We start from the raw sequence: 15,673 nt of genomic DNA on the forward strand, positions 1-15,673 counted from the left end.
TATTAACTTTTTAAGGCTTTGTTCAACTTTCAACTATCACTGAATATTAACCCAGGCTATTTGCTCTGTCCTTCCTATTGTACTTTGCACATTCCAGTATTACAACCCTTATTAAACCCTATCATATTTCTTTATTTGCATGTCTCTCTCCATAAATAGACTATGAATGACTCCAAACAAGAAACTCTGCTTTATTCTGGGCTTGGCATATAGGAACATCTCAGTGAACATTTCTGGGATGGATGGTTGGATGGATGGATGGAAGGATGGAGGGATAGATAAAGGAGAGTTGGAAAATATATAAATGACCTATCAGAACAAAACCTCCTGAGACCAGTAGTCAGCTTGAATAGATTTCTAGAGCAGGGATACCCAGCTGAATAAGATCTGGCACTTGAAGACAGCAAGAAGGTTAGAGATGGCTGGGCATGAAGGCTCATGCCTATAATCCCAGTACTCTGGGAGGCTGAGGCAGGAGGATCACTTGAGCCTAGAATTTTGAGGCCTCCGTGGGCAACATAGGGATACCTCTACAAAATTTAAAACTTTGTTAAAAACCTAGCCGGGTGTGCTGGTGTGCAGCTGTGGTCCCAGCCACTCAGGAGGCTGAGGTAGAAGAATCACTTGGTCTGGGAAGTTGAAGATCATGCCACTGCACTCCAGTGTTCTGAGTGACAGTGCAAGACCCCATCTCAAAACTACAACAACAAAACCAAAAAAAAAAAAAAAAAAAAAAAAGAAGAAGAAGAAGGTTAAAGAAAAAATATCTATGTCTAAACTAATAACTTCAGCAATGGCTTCCCCATCATCTCTCCTGCTGCTTGCCACACTCTATTCCCTCACAACAGCCTAGAGAGTTTTTAAAAGTAAAATCAAATCCTTTCTATAGCTTCCCATTCCACTTGCTATACACTCGAAACTGATCTCCAACTCTCTCAGGCACTGCGTGATCTGCTCATCCTTCCAATGCATTTCATCATCACTCTCCTTTCTACTCACAATGCCACAGACAGATTGGCCTCCCTTCTATTCCATGAACAATCAAAACTTTCTTGCCTCTGGATCTTCACATTTATCATTCCCTTTACATAAAATGGTGTTCCTCACCTTCTCATGGTTGGCTGTCTGTTGACATGTAGATCTCAGCTGAACTGTCACCGCCCTGATGACGTGAGACATCCCTGACCATCCTCTTCTGAAAACACTCTGCTTCACTCATCACATCATACTGTTTCTCCCCTCCTAGCTGTTACCACAACCTGCAACTAACGTATCAGTTGTCTACTTTATTGTTTATCTGTACCTGCATAGGGACCTTAACCGTCTTGCTTCCTGCTACGTTCCCAAAAGCCTAGAATCATGTCCAATGTCATAGAGGGCCCATATGTATTTATTAAATAAATTAATCCATGAAGGCAAAGTTAGATCAAACTACATCAGCACATCTGGAGAATTATAGCAGTCAGAGGAGGAAAACAGTGAGTTAGGATGGAATCCAGCAGAATGGTTCACTACCTAAGCCAACAGACCTGAAAAGTCTTCTATCATTCCTTGACTGGACACTTTCCTGCATGAAACAACGCCATAGTACAGGTCCACTTTTGCCCAGATTAACCCACAAAGCCAAGGGCTGGGTCAAAGGAACATTAGCATGGAAAACACCAAAAGAGAATGCAGTCCCACAGCAGTCTCCCTGGTAATAACTTTTAAGGATTATTTGCTTAACCCAAATATATGTACAGAATGTCAACCACCCACGTATTTAGAAAAGGGAAAATGAAGTAAGGTCATACAACCTGTTTGCCTATAACTGCAATTCAGAACCCATAATTCAAGAGAAGTGAACACCCAAACTTTCAAATCAGCAGTCCCTTTAAAAAAAAGTTCATAAAGTGTGTGACTCAAAGAATACCCTTTGATTCTTCTCAGAAAAAAAGATCTTAAAAGGGCAGATCAGAAACGACTGAAACAGCCAGTGGATTATAAAATTTTGCACATCCTATATATCTCTATGAAATAACTGTGGAATTTTGCACTCTGGACAGAAGAACTATACTTATAAAATATGCCCCAAGAAAAATCATACTATTAAATAGTGCAGCATAGAGAAACCAGACGAAAAGGAAAAAAAGCAGATGTTGTTAGAATACTTGGAAGAGCAGCGGATACTTTCGAGAATCATGGTCATTGCAAAGGGGCTCAGAAGGCTAAATTAGATGTAATTGTTAGTGGGTTGATAAAAAGAAAAGGGAAATTGACCATGATCCCAGTGTTAGGCCTTGACTTTTTACTCAGGTGTCAAATTGGCTGCTGCACTGGTGGGCTGATAATTTGAGGTCAAGGAGGGGTCTTTAATCTGGCAGCCAGGGTGGAGTGCTTGTGCTGAAAGTTTAGGGACATACTAAGAAAGCACATATCTAGGGATGACTATCTGGATGACACAGTAAGTCACAGTTGCATTGTGGGACAGGAGACCTAGATGATCGTGGGCCTTGTAGATGACCTTCAAACCCTGATTTGCATAGCAACATGTGACTTGTAAAAAATGGAAGCTTCATGATTTAGTCTGTTTGTGCTAGTATGACAAAATATATGAGATCAGATCATTTATAAACAACAGAAACTTATGTCTCATGTTCTGGAGGCTGGTAAGTCTGGTAACAGCCCAGAGTCTCCTTCCAAGATGGATTTTTGTTGCTGCATCCTCTGCAGGAGATGAACACTGTGTCCTCATGTGGCAGAGGAATGGAAGGGGCCACCTAGTTCCCTCAAGCCCTTTTATAAGGTCACTAATCCCATTCACGAGGGCCTTGTCCTCATATGTTAATAACTTCCTAATGACCCCAGCTCTAAATACTATCACATTGGCAATTAAGTTTCAACATATGAATTTGGAGGTAACGCCTTCAGACCATACAGTTTCACGAGATCAAGAAAGAATATGGGGCAAAGGTCATCTTGGTGTAACCTAACTCATGCACTGCTGCAATGGACTTTGGGAATATTTTTTTTACTTTGAGTCACACTGCCAAGGCCAGAGACAAGACAGAACAGAGGAGCAAAGGAAAGCCTAAAATATTCATTCTCATGAACTAGGATGTTACAGGATTTTATGACCCATTGACTAATGTTATTCTGTGCAATGCACTGACTTCCAAGAAAAGTAGCAGAAAGAGAGTTTTCAGATAAGAGATTCAGGGACGCTGGAAATTAAGTAATATTGACTAGTCCAGTTCTTCCACAGTAAATTAGAAAGGTGAAACCTTTATTCTGGTCACACTGGATAGATGTGGATAGATGGAGGCTTTCTCAATAAAGTACTAAAGAGCTAAACTAATGGCAGAGATTTAAGTCTAAGAAATCTTCTCTTACCCAGGGGTCCCCAAGTTTGCCTCAGACAGTGGGCAAACTCATGAAAGAGCTGTCTCACTAGCATATGACCAAACCTAGACAAACTTTGCTCTCTGGCCTGTTCTCCAGCCCTCATACCTTTGCCCTCCACCAGGAATCAGCCACAGAGACAGTGGGACTTGGTGCCCTTTCTAAAACTTTACTCTCTGGAATTTCACTTCTAGACCATAGAACTCTTTGTCAGATATCAGTTTCTCAGCCTCGTTACATTTGTGTTAAGTTTATAACTACCATCTCATGATTCTCCTCACATCAGAAAAAGATAAGAACATCTCAGTACTAAATTTTTTTTGTGGTTAAGTAAACAAATAAATAAAGCCTTGAAGATAAAACTTGACATTATAGAAAACGTAAGTAGGATAATATCCACCCCTCCAAACACCCAATCGCAGTCTCATAAATCAATTTTTTATCATGCTTTCATGTTGGCTAGTGATCATGTTGCAAAATTTCCCAGTTTCTTTTATTACAGGTACTTTTTAATGCAGGCATAATTGTCTACTTAAGGTCATCTTTTCAACCCTGAAATCATCAGCTGAGGACTTGTGGGAGACATTACAGAGAGTTTTGGGATAAGAGTGAAACAAATCACATGAGCATATGGTATTAAAGCAATGTGGTATACAGACAATGATGTTAGCTTACTTTATAAGAGAAAGTAGTAGAAGCTTTCTGTATAAATCTACCTGGTGATAGCTGTGCTCCCAGATACAAGTGTGTAATTTTTTAAGTTTGTCTGGGCTTAGAGGGCTAGATCCAAAATTATAAGGGAAATGAGCCAGAATATTATCAAGATAATGCCAAAAGGCTGCTCTCTATTGCTCAGAAACATGGAAAAAGGAATGCCCACAGTAAACTGAAGAGATGCATATGAAATCTCAGAAGCAATCTCTTAACTCCTAAAAATGTCTTACATTTGGAATGCAATCTGATAAAAAGTTTGGCAAAAGACTTCAACAGACACCTAACAAAAGAATATATATTGATTACAAAAAACGTATGAAAAGATACTCAACATCGTATGTTATTAGAGAATTGCAAACTAAAACAAAAATGAGATACCACTGCACACCCATTAGAATGGCAAAATCCACAACACTGACAACACCAAACACTAGCAAGAATGTGGAGCATCAAGAATGCTCATCCATTGCTAGTGGGATGCAAAATGGTACAGACACTTTGTAAGGCAGTTTGGCAGTTTCTTATAAAACTAAATATATTCTTACCATATGATCCAGCAATCATACTCCATTGCATTTACACAAATAATTTGGAAATCTATTTCCACACCAAAGCCTACTTTTAGAGTAGGTCTTTATAGCAGTTTTATTCGTGATTGTCAAAACGTGGAAGCAGCCAAATTGTCCTTCAGTAGGTGAATGAATAAATAAACTATGGTACATCCAGACAATGGAATATTATTCAGTGCTTAAAAAAAGAAAAATGCCATCAACCCATAAAAAGACATGGAGGAAATTTAAATGTATTTTACTAAATGCAAGAAGCCAATATGAATGGGCTACATGCAGTGTTATTCCAAATATATATATTCTGGAAAAGGAAAAACCTTGGAGACAGTACAAAGGTCAATGGCTGTTGGAGTCAGGGTGAACAGAGAGATGAATAGGCAGAGCACAGAGGATTTTTAGGGCAGATGATACTATAACAGTGGTTACATGTCTTTATACATCTGTCAAAACTCAGAGAATGTGCCAGACCAAGAGTAAACTGTGGACTTTGAGTGACAAAGATGTGACAATACAGGTCAATTGATTGTACTAAAGGTACCATTCTGGTGCAGGATGTTGATAGTGGGGGAGGCTATGTATTTGTGGGGGTAGGAAGTACATGAGAACTCTCTGCACTTTCCCTCAGTTTTGTTGTGAAGGTAAAACTATTATAGAAAATTAAGCCCATTTAAAAAATTAAGTGAGATAATATAGTAAAGTTCCTGATACATAATAAAGGGTTCAATTAATACATTAGATCTCATATGTAGAGCTTCTTATGTGCAAGGAGATATCCCATATGACCTCTTGGTCTGATATTAACTAATTTTTCCTTAAAATAAATGTCTGGAGTGGAGGGAAAATGGCTAATAGGAGGTAGGACTAAATTGCTCCTCCCACTTGGACGGACAGAACAGCATGTGGAAACTTGCATCATGAACTTCTGCTCCAGAACTACTGCAGGAGTATACCAGGAAAGCTGAGAGAACCCACAGACTCTCTGAAGGAAGCAGATTGCTCCTGCGGAACTCAGGAGAGAGCCCAAACACTCTGAATGCCCAAGGTGTGAAAGTGAGAAAAGGGTAATCGTACACTCCCAAACACACACCCTCAGTAGGGAACCTGAAGATCTAGATCATGGGAGAAGGATTTGATCTTACCTGGAGCTGAGTCAATTTAGAGAGCTGAGCAAAATACAGGGGTAGAGAAAGCAGTGGGAAAAGCCCTGTGGACTCTCTGGGTCCCCAGGGAAGCCATTTCTGACTTGTCTCACAAAGGTCCTTGGGAAGGGCTGCCAGAGGAACTGGGAAAAGAACACAGGGAGAAGGAAACCTTCAGCTGACTTTTGTAACAATTCCAAACAAAGAAACTCAGAGGAGGGTGTGAATCTGATATGCAGACTCAACAGGCGGGAAGGTATGAAAGCTCGGCTTACTTTCTCCTGGGAGGCTGGTAGCCTGGTGCAGGGTGTCAGCCCTGCTGACACACTGCCTGGAAACAAACTCGGTGATGTTGGGGTGGGAACATTCTGGGAGTGAGACCAGCTTTTTGAGTTGTGTGGGAGCTGGGTGAGGCCTATGACTGCTAGATTTCCTCCATTTCTCTGACAACCTGCATGACACAGCACAGGCAGCCATAATTTTCCTGGGAACGTAACTCCATTGACCTGGGAACCATAGCCCTATAGCCCAGCAGCTGCAACAAGTCCGCCCAAGGAGAGTCTGAGCTCAGACATGCCTAACCCTGCCCCCACCTGATGGTCCTTCCCTACTGACCCTGGTAGTTGAAGACAAAGGGCATATTTTCTTGAGAGTTCTAGGGCCCTGCCCACTGCCTGATTCTCCCTATACTACCACAGCTGGTGCTCTCTTGAAAGTGCTACCTCTTGGCAAGAGGCCAACCAGCACAAAAACAGTGTATTAAATAACTAAAACTAAGAACCCTCACAAAGTCCATTTCACTCCCCTGCCCCCTCCACCAGAGCAGGTGCTGGTATCCACAGCTGAGAGATCTGAAGATGGTTCACATCACAGGACTCTGTGCAAACAACTCCCAGTACTAGCCCAGAGCCTAGATCCAGAAGAGAAATAACAGTCACTATAGTTCAGCTTTCAGGAAACCACATCCCTAGGAAAAGGGGGAGAATATATATCAAGGGAACACTCTGTGGGACAGAGAATCTGAACAGCAGCCTTGAGCCCCAGATCTTCCTTCTGACATAGCCTACCCAAATGAGAAGGAACCAGAATAACAGTCCTGGTAATATGACAAAACAAGGTTTTTAAACAACCTGCCACCACCCCCGCCCCCGAAAAAAATCATACCAGCTCATCAGCAATGGATCCGAACCAAGAGGAAATCCCTGATTTACCTGAAAAAGAATTCAGAAGGTTGATTATTAAGCTAATCAAGGAGGCACCAGAGAAAGATGAAGTCCAATTTAAGGAAATTTTTTAAAAAGCGATATAAGATATGAGGGGAAAAGTCTTCAATGAAATATATAGCATAAATAAAAAACAATCACAACTTCAGGAAATAAAGGACACACTTAGAGAAATGCAAAATGTACTGGAAAGTCTCAGCAATAGAACTGAACAAGCAGAAGAAAGAATTTCAGAGCTCAAAGACAAGGTTTTAGAATTAACCCCATCCAATAAAGACAAAGAAAAAAGAATTTAGAAAATGAACAAAGCCTCCAAAAAGTTGGTGATTACATTAAATGACCAAACCTAAGAATAATTGGCATTCCTGGAAAAGAAGAGAAATTTAAAAGTTTGGAAAACTTATTTGGGAGAATAATCGAGGAAAACTTTCCTAGTCTTGCTAGAGACCTAGACATTCAAACACAAGAAACTCAAATAACCCCAAGGTATACAGGCAACAAATAGCATGATGAATGGAATAGTACCTCAAATATCAATGCTAATGTTGAATATAAATGGCCTAAATGCTTCACTTAAAAGATACAGAATTGGCCGGGCGCGGTGGCGCAAGCCTGTAATCCCAGCACTTTGGGAGGCCGAGACGGGCAGATCACGAGGTCAGGAGATCAAGACCATCCTGGCTAACACGGTGAAACCCCGTCTCTACTAAAAAATACAAAAAAAGAAAAACTAGCCAGGCGAGGTGGCGGGCGCCTGTAGTCCCAGCTACTCGGGAGGCTGAGGCAGGAGAATGGCGTGAACCCGGAAGGCGGAGCTTGCAGTGAGCTGAGATCCGGCCACTGCACTCCAGTCCGGGTGACAGAGTGAGACTCCGTCTCAAAAAAAAAAAAAAAAAAAAAAAAAAAAAAAGATACAGAATTGCAGAATGGATAACAATTCACCAACCAAGTATCTGCTGCCTTCAAATACCTAACACATAAGGATTCACATAAACTTAGGATAAAGGGGTGGAAAAAGACATTCCATGTAAATGGACACCAAAAGTGAGCAAAAGTAGCTATCTGTATATCAGACAAAACAAACTTTAAAGCAACAGCAGTTAAAAAAAGACAAAGAGGGACATTATATAATGATAAAAGGACTTGTCCAACAGATAAACACCACAATCTAAAATGTACATGCACCTAACACTGGAGCTCCCAAATTTATAAAACAATTACTACTAGACCTAAGAAGTGAGATAGACAGTAACACAATAATAGTAGGGGACTTCAATACTCCACTGACAGAATTAGAGAGGTCATCAAAACAAAAGTCAACAAAGAAACAATAGATTTAACTATACCCTGGAACAAATGGACTTAACATATATTTACAGAGCATTCTACCCAACAACTTCAGACTATACATTCTATTCATCAGTGCATGGAACTTTCTCCAAGACAGACCATATGATAGGCCACAAAACAGATCTCAATAAATTTAAGAAAATTCAGATTATATCAAGTACACTCTCAGACCACAGTGGACTAAAGTTGGAAATAAACTTCAAAAGGAACCTTCAAAACCAAGCAACTACATGGAAATTAAATAACCTGCTCCTGAGTGATCATTGGGGCAACAATGAAATCAAGATAAAAATAAAATATTCTTCAAACTGAATGATAATAGTGGCATAACATATCAAAACTTCTGAGGATACAGCAAAGGCAGTGCTAAAAAAGAAAGTTCACAGCCTTAAATGCCTACATCAAAAATCTGAAAGAGCACAAATAGATAATCTAAGGTCATACCTAAGGAACCAGAGAAACAAGAACAAACCAAACCCAAACCCAGCAGAAGAAAGAAAAAAAACAAGATCAGAGTAGAACTAAATGAAATTGAAACAAAAAATAGAAATGATAAATAAAACAAAAAGGTGGATATTTAAAAAGATAAATAAAATTGATAGACCATTAGCAACATTAACCAGGAAAAGAAGAGAGCCAAATAATTTCAATTAGAAACAAAATGGGAGATATGACAACCAACACCACAGAAATACAAAAGATTATTCAAGGCTACTACGAACACTTTCATGTGCATAAACTAAAAAAAGCTAGAGGAGATGGATAAATTCCTGGAAAAATACAACCATTCTAGCTTAAATCAGGAAGAATTCGAAACCCTGAACAGACCAATAATAAGCAGTGAGAATGAAAAGGTAACCGAGAGAGGTGGATCATGAGGTCAGGAGATCGAGACCATCCTGGCTAACATGGTGAAACCCTGTCTCTACTAAAAAATACAAAAAAACTAGCCGGGCAAGGTGGCAGGTGCCTGTAGTCCTGGCTACTCGGGAGGCTGAGGCAGGAGAACGGTGTAAACCCAGGAGACAGAACTTGCAGTGAACTGAGATCAGGCCACTGCACTCCCGCCTGGGCGACAGAGTAAAAAAAAATATTGTCAACAACAACAAAAAAAAGTCCAGGACCAGACGGATTCACAATGGAATTCTACCAGACATTCAAAGAAGAATTGGTACCAATCCTATTGACACTGTTCCGCAAGATCGAGAAAGAGCTAATCCTCCCTAAACGATTCTATGAAGCTAGTATCACGCTAATGCCAAAACCAGGAAAGAATATGACAAAAAAGAGAAAACTACAGAGCAATATCCCTGATGAACATAGAAGCAAAAATCCTTCACAACATATTAGCTAACTGAATCTAAGAGCATATCAAAAAGATAATCTGCCACGGTCAAGTGCATTTCATACCATGGATGCAGGGATGGTTTAACATACACAAGTCAATAAATGTGATACACCAGATAAACAGAATTAAAAACAAAAAAATCACATGATCATTTCAACAAATGCAAAAAAAGCATTTGACAAACTTCAACATCCCTTTATGACTAAAACCCTCAGCAAAATTGGCATACAAGAAACATACCTCACTGTAATAAAAGCCATCTATGACAGATTCACAGCCAACAAAATACTGAATGGGGAAAAGTTGAAAGCATTCCCTCTGAGAGCTGGGACAAGAATGCCCACTCTCACCACTTCTATTCAACATAGTACTGGAAGTCCTAGAAAGAGCAATCAGAAAAAAGAAAGAAATAAAGGGCATTCAAATTGGTAATGAGGAAGTCAAACTGTTGCTGTTTGCTGACAATATGATTGTATATCTACAAAACCCTAAAGACTCCTCCAGAAAGCTCCTAGAACTGACAAATCTCAAATAAATTTAAGAAAATTATAAAAGGCCTTGTCCTTTTATCATTTGCTGAATTCAGCAAAATTTCAGGATACAAAATTAATGTACACAAATCAGTAGCTCGGCTATATATTAACACCTACCAAACTGAGAATCAAATCAAGAACTCAACCCCTTTTACAATAGCTGCAAAATAATAATAATAATAATAAAATACTTAGGAATGTACCTAACCAAGTAGGCAGAAGACCTCTACAAGGAAAACTATGAAACACTGCTGAAAGAAATCATAGACAATACAAACAAATGGAAACACATCCCATGCTCATGAATGGGTAGAATCAACATTGTGAAAAAATTGTAAACTGCCAAAAGCAATCCACAAATTCAATGCAATTCTCATTAAGATACCACTATTATTGTTCACAGAACTAGAGAAAACAATCCTAAAATTCATATGAAATCAAACAAGAGCCTGCATAGCCAAAGTAAGACTAAGCAAAAAGAACAAATCAAGGGTATGAATACCAGGAGGTAGAGATCAATGGTGCCACCTTGGAGGCTGGCTATCATACCATTATTGTCAGCCTCTGGAGCACCTGGTTGAATGCCATCTATGTGACCTCCCCCACCAAGATAATTGGCAGACAGCATAGTAAGTAGCAAATGGAAATGAGATTTTACTAAACCCTTCTTCCTCATTTCGAAGGCCTTCTGGGAAAGACAGCAAAGTTGAACTCATATAAACCAAAAGCTCTGGCCCCAGCTCTACCTGTATGGGGAATGGCCCATTCTTCCTTACTTCTGACAACTGGCTCTTCCAACACACTTCAAATATATAGGAACGTATTCATATCCATCCTCTGAATGGGAAGAAAATTGCTTCTCCTTGGCAAACAGCTTTGGCCTGGGCAATGGTCCCAGTCTGTCATTAGTATGATAAACTTTCCAGTATTTTCATTTTTGTGGTCACTGTTCTCTTCTATTTCCTTTTATGTATTAGTTCATAAGCACTATGTTTCAAAAGCACTAAGACATTCTAGAGTCCTTGATTGTTCACTAATCTTTCCATTCATTTATTAAATAAACATTTATTAAGTTCCTATTACATGTCAGATGTTGTGAAAATTCTCATAGTAATAAGAAGATGTATGAGACATAGACATTTTATTTAGTCAAACACTCAACAATGTTTGAGCATCTACTCTGTACACGGTACTAAGGATCAAAAAAGGAGTAGTCCAGTTTTAAGACAACACAACAAAAATGAACTCTCAACTCCACTGGCCGTAGCACCTTTCTACTGAGATCATCATGGCACAACTTCTTGATGAATAGGTACTTTTTTTAATGGTCACTCTCTTCACTTTTCCCTTCTACTCCTCAATGCGCAGATGAATTGTGTGTTGTACTTTCCAGTTGAACTTTCAACCCAAATATTTGAGGAAATTGCTCTTACCAAATTGCTTAGTACGTTGCCAAAACCAATGGTCAATTCTCTTCCTATTGTATTTGATGCATCAGCAGTATCCATCATAGTGGACCACGCTCCTCTTGAAACACTTTCTCCAGTTGACTTTTACAATGCCATCCCCTCCTAATTTTCCTCCTGCCACCCACTTCTACTCAGTGTCTTTTGCTGGCCCCTCCTCCTCTTTTCAACCTCTAAATGTTGATATGTCTATTCCAGGATTCAGTCCAGAAACTTTTCCTTTTATCCATGAATATTATTACCCTAGCTTATTTCATCTAGTTCTGTGCCTTTAAAAATTATTCTATGCTTCTCATGTACAAATTGACCTCTCTAGGACTAGCACAAGGGGTGTAATTATCCTAAAGTAACACAGAATTTTAATAAGCTGGCCAAGAAGAGGGATTTTCCTTTTCCCAGCATGAGGGACTGTGCCTAATATAGCTCCCTGTAGAATGGGTGGCTTTCTCCCCTAAGAAAAGGGAAACTCTTTGCATGAGTCCCAAGGACTCTAGGTGCTGGGCAGTTGATTTTCCCAGACAATCTTGTGAATAGCTGGCACATAAATCCAGACTGTTTCACGCCAACAGCCTGTGTTCCTCCCTTGATAAAACTGTGTCCTTGTTCTTACATCATAAAAAGTTATAATAAGGGAGACTAGTGTTCCTACACTGAATGAAGACTCACATTGTTGGCCCAGCAATTTCCTAACAATTTATGCATCAGCATAAGATAAGAGGATGGGAAAATCATGCCGCCTCTTCTTTTGCTAATCAGTAATCTTTGTGAGTTTCCCTAATACAGAATATCATTTAACCCATGATTATCGTATTGAGAAATTCTTTACAAATTCTGATGCCAGTAGGTGGTAACTCAGATGAGCATCACTTTACACAGCATGCTGACCTTCTCTGAGCATGCAGACCATTTCGTTGTCTCAGGATCGCATGTATAAAAGACTGTCTTTTTTTTCCATTGAATTTGCTTTTGTCAAAATCAATTGGTCATACGAATTTAGGCCATTAACTCACACATAAGCAAAAATTCCCTCAACATGGATTATAGGCCTAAATGTAAGGGCTAAACTATACACTTCTTGAAGAAAACAGAAATTAATATATTCATGACATTGGATTAGGCAAAAGCCCAAATTTTCCTGGTAGAAGGAAAAAAGTTGAAAAATGAGACATGATCAAAACTTAAAAATGTTTTCATGTTAAAAGATATCAATAAGAAAGTGAAAAGATAAGCCACTTTTGACTGAAGGAAAAAAATTTAAATCATATATTTGATAAAGGACTTATATCCAGAATGTAAAATGTACTCACAGCTAAACAACAAAAAGATAAATAACCCAATTTTAAAATGAGCAAGATATTTGAATAACCATTTCACCAAAAAGGTGTAGGAATGGCCAATAAAGTACATGAAAAGATGGTCAGCATCATCAGACAGCAGGGAAATGCAAATTATAACAACAATGTGACACCACTTCTTATCCACTAGAATGCTATAATAATAATAATAATAAAGACAATAACAATTAGAGGAAGTGAAAGCACAATGATGTGGGAAAATTAAAATATTCATGCATTGTTGATGGGACAGGCCACCGTGTTCAAAAACATTTTGGCAGTTCCTTAAAACATTAAAGATGCACTTACCATATGACCCAGCAGTTTTACTCCTGAATATCCCAAAGAAATTAAAATGTATTTCTACACAACACATGACTGTGAATATTTATAGCAGCTTTATCCATAATGCACTTTGGGAGGCCGAGGCGGGCGGTTCATGAGGTCAAGAGATTGAGACCATCCTGGCGGACATGTGAGACCCTGTCTCTCCTAAAAATACAAAAATTAGCTGGGCATGTGGCATGCACCTGTAGTCCCAGCTACTCAGCAGGCTGAGGCAGGAGAATCGCTTGAACCCAGGAGGCAGAGGTTGCAGTGAGCCGAGATTGTGCTACTGCACTCCAGCCTGGTGACAAAGCGACACTCCGTCTCAAAAATAAAAAAAAAAGGGGGAAACACATAAATATCTATCAGTCAATTAACTGATGGCAGCCATCCATACAATTTAATAGAATTTGCCACCTAAAAGGAATGAAATATTGATATGCGCTACAACATAAAGGACCCACATGAGTATGCTAAGCTAAGTGAAAGAAGGCAGATGCAAAAGACCACATATTGCATGATTCCAGTTATATGGTGTCCAGAAAATCAAATCTGTGGAGTCAGGAAGTCATAGGGGCTGCCTAGAGCTGGGGCGTTGGGAATAAGGGGTGGCGACTGATGAGCATGATGGATTTCTTAGGAAAGATAGAAATGTTCCAAAACAGGATCATGGTAATGGTCACACAAGTCTAAAATTTTCCTGAAAACAATTGAACTGTACACTTAAAACAGCGGAATGTTATAATATGTCAATTATACCAGAGTAAAGCTGTTTATAAACAGAAAGTTGGTAGAGTGGCCCCCATCGGCCTTGCTCTTTGTCTTACGGCTCACTTTCCGAAAGAAAGCAAAATATTTATGGGTTTAAAGAAAGCTTACAGTTATTGCTTTTACTCAAAGACTCCAAGAGACACTGGCTGAAATCTAAGAGCCTCCAGAACTCTCAACAGCTGAAGGAACATTCGTTCCCACCCTGAAGGTGATGGGGGTCTGTAAGGTGCACTTCAGCTTCTGATACAGCAGGCAAGGTGTGTGATGCACCTGGATGGTTTCAGATAGCACTCCACAAGTCTCAGCAAGACCCAGGGCCTGTGTCTATTTCTGAGAGCTTCAGAGGACAAGCTGCTACATCTTGCATCACAGAGCCAACCTTTCCTAGGCAAGTATGTTTGAAGCATTGGTAGCCAGGTTCCAAGTAGAAGGTGAATATCTACAACACGGGAGAAAGACAAGACACAGAGTGCGGTGTCAAGCTAAATCATTTGTAGAGTATTACTTCCAACAACTTCAGAAAGCATTCTTTTCAAGTGCTTATGGCATTTTCACCAACATAGACCATATGCTGGACCATAAAACAAATATCAGTATATATCTAAGAATCAAAATCATAGAGTATATGCTCCAGCCACAATAGTATTTAATTAGAAATCCATAACAATAAGATATCTAGAAAATCAATTTTAGAAAACATGCAACATGCTTCTCAGTAACACTTGGGTCAAAGAAGACATCACAAGAAAAAAATCCAAAGCATCAGTGACTGAGTAATCAAAATGTTGGATACAGCTAACATAGTGTTTAGAGAGAATTTTACAACTTTAAATGCCTATAGTGGAAATGAGCAAAGGAGTAAAGTCAATTATCTATGCTTTTATCATAAGAACCCTGAAAAAGAAGAGTAAAATAAACCCAAAGTTAATAAATATAAGCCAATAATAAAAATAGTGAAAACATGAAATGGAAAAATGAACAAACAATAGAGACGATCAGTGGTCAATTTTTCTGTGCTCCATGCACAAAAATTCAGTTCAGAATGATTTTATATTTAAATATATATCCAGAACCACAGAGATCTTAGAATAAAAATTAGGAAAATATAGGAATAAAATGGGAACTCTGTGGGAATAAAAATCCGAAAGTAATTGCCCACCAGGTAAATTGGGGGGAGGGCAGGGAATTGACTAAGAACAGGCAGAAAAAAACTTTCTGGAGTGAAGGAAATGGCTTATATCTTCTTTTTGGTGGTACTTACATGGACATATATAACTGTCAAGGTTCATTGACACTGAACACTTAAGTGTGTACACTGAACACTTAAGATCTGGGCCTTGTAATGCATGTAAACTACATCTCTATTTTTTTAAGTAGAGAAAGGTGTCTTGGGGGGTTTATGGCAGTGGTGTTTGGGCAGACTGGGGCATAGGTTTCAGAAGCATTCACAGCATCTTCAGTTCAACAATTTGCTAAGAATGTTTTTGCAGCCAAAAATATAAGATAAGTGCAAATATC

The sequence above is a fragment of the Macaca thibetana genome, chromosome 1 (genome assembly GCF_024542745.1).
Source record: "Macaca thibetana thibetana isolate TM-01 chromosome 1, ASM2454274v1, whole genome shotgun sequence".
Classification (NCBI taxonomy): Eukaryota; Metazoa; Chordata; class Mammalia; order Primates; family Cercopithecidae; genus Macaca; species Macaca thibetana.